This window comes from Nicotiana tabacum, chromosome 19 (genome assembly GCF_000715075.1).
Source record: "Nicotiana tabacum cultivar K326 chromosome 19, ASM71507v2, whole genome shotgun sequence".
NCBI classification, from domain to species: domain Eukaryota; kingdom Viridiplantae; phylum Streptophyta; class Magnoliopsida; order Solanales; family Solanaceae; genus Nicotiana; species Nicotiana tabacum.
This window is the reverse complement of record NC_134098.1, coordinates 125,118,801-125,121,336: the sequence shown is the minus strand read 5'-3', so window position 1 is coordinate 125,121,336 and position 2,536 is coordinate 125,118,801.

Genomic DNA, 2,536 nt, shown 5'->3' with positions numbered 1-2,536 from the left:
GCGGGGAAAAGGATTTAGTTGTGGTTCCGTGTGATTGGCCCCTTATACCCTTTTATCCGACTTGGATATGAGGGTAGTTTTTAGCGGATAATCCGAATTGAGGTGGGATTTTGTTTATTCATCCCAATATTTATATTTATATTTATGTGATGAAAAATGTCGGTTTTCTTTTTCAATTTTCTATCTCCTTTCTGTTTTGGCTTAATATATATGATATATATTGCCCCTCCAACATATAACAAAATACCTTTGACGCACATTTATTTCACCAAAAATATTATACTACCCTGCAAGCGAAGTCAAGCCGAACTACTACAATTAGGAGACACATGAAGCATTTTTTGTTATTCCATTGATTATAAACGCATGCGGCAGAAAGAGCTTAATAATGATTTAACTATTAAAGTAGCTTTGACAAGACGTTTAGTATTTTCAGGATAGATCTTGTTCAATGAGTTCAACTAAATTCAATATTTTCGATATAGAGAAATAAACTAACAATGTCATAAGTGGAACCAATTCAATAATAAAATTTTAAAAGTTAAATCCATCAAATTAAACTCACATCTATCCTCGCACCTCGACTAATCAAATAAATTAGATTATGGCCCGATAATAAATTATGACAATTAATGCCATCAATTTTTCATTGCCTCTCCTTTCATTTTTCACAAATGCTAACTTTTTCAACTAAGCGCTAATATGGAAAGATAATCAATGGAAAACAAGAAAAATACCTTACCTGACACCATCTCCTTTGGTTAAATTCTACCAAACCCAACCATATATATCCACATTAACAATAGTGAGAACCATAAACCTACTAATTCTGATACCCCACTTGGCTCGATGAGCTTATTGCTAATAGTTATGCCATAATCTCCTCTATAAATTCTCATTCTTGTTAAACCTCAAAAGGGTAAGAAATATCATGAGATAGTCAGTTCTATTAATGTTTGCTGGAACATCGTTGCTGTACGTTGAATCTGATGGCAAAACGTATATTCTGGAGGAAACTGCAATATCGAACCTATACCAGAAGCACAAATAAATACTGAAAGGATCTTGAGGGCAAAAAATATTGCAGAAAAAACAGTGCGGCAAGAAGCTGATGCTATATATGGAAATGACCAAAGTGATGCTGACAATATATATCGACAATTTTAAAGCTTATGGCAGTCCTTCTAGTTCATCCACTGAGACTGTCCTAGTTTCAATGACGAAAACCATCAAAATAGATGAGATTTACAGTAAAATCTAAAGCATATGTAAAGAGAGATCGGATGATCCGTATATACAGATACATATTATACAATAAAATGTATGTGTAGTGATGTTAGGCTAAAAATTCATGTTTTCGCATGTAATTTTCCTTGCATTATACCTCAATCTTGTTAACTTTGGTGTAAATATTTGTGACTCGAACTTAATAATAGTGTTTATATGTGTAGGAGTCAATTTGAAGTGATTTGACCAGCTTGCATGCAAAGTGAAGTAAAAATAGAAGAATTTGGAGGGAGTTTGAGTTTGGTGGCCAGGTCGGTGCCAGGCACCAACCAAAACGCCAAAGGCAGAATGTGGAAACTTTCGTTGTCCTGGTTGGCACCAGGCGCCAAGCGAAACAGCTAAGGACGGATTTTACCCTACACACCCCCAACATATATAAAAGAGGTTCTAAACCTATTTTTTAGGGGAGAGACGATTAGAGAGGCAAATGGATCCGCCACTCTCGAGGGAGAGCTGTCACTCTTGAGGTAGAGAACACTTTGGGGAGGTAAGAACACCATAGGAGCAAGGAAAAGGATTCAACTTCAAGTTTTTCGCTCTTTCTTCCTCTATTTTCATTATTGGTTATGAATTCTAGTATTGTAGTTTTACATACTATTATGAATAGCTAATTTGTTATCTAGAGTTTTGATAGAACCTTTTGTAGGATAAATTCTTGTTATGTTTTTATATAATTGAGCCGTTGGATTCCTCTACTTATTCAACTACGTGTTTATTGTTGTTGATTGAATGACCATCAATTAACTATGCCTATTTAGTGTGTATGCGTATATTGCTCTAGAGAGAGTACGCATTTAGGTAGTTGTTGAACAACATCACTCCTAACGTATGTGAGAGATCAATACGGAGGGTTTAAAGGTGGGATTAGAGATAACGAAACCTTAATGCGATCGTAGTGAGCAGTGAATTAGTGCCAGCTAGCGTAGTTCGAGAGAATACGTCTAGTAAATTATGGTAGTTGCTCGAGAGAGAGCTACGACACCCAAAGTATTCACGATCGGTAGAGAATACTTAGGCGAAATTATAGAAGGCGTAGCGGGAATGATTTCGTCAATTGAGAAAATCATAACTCTAGACCTCCTTAGTCTTGTCTCAATTTCATCCTTGTTAGTTGATAATTTTACTGCTTTATAATATTTGTTAGTTAATTAGTAGAAATAAAAATCAAATCTTTATAACTAGGAAATTGTTTGGAGTTTTGTTTCTTAGCAATATTGAACAATTGTAGTTAAGCCTTAGTTCTCTTTGG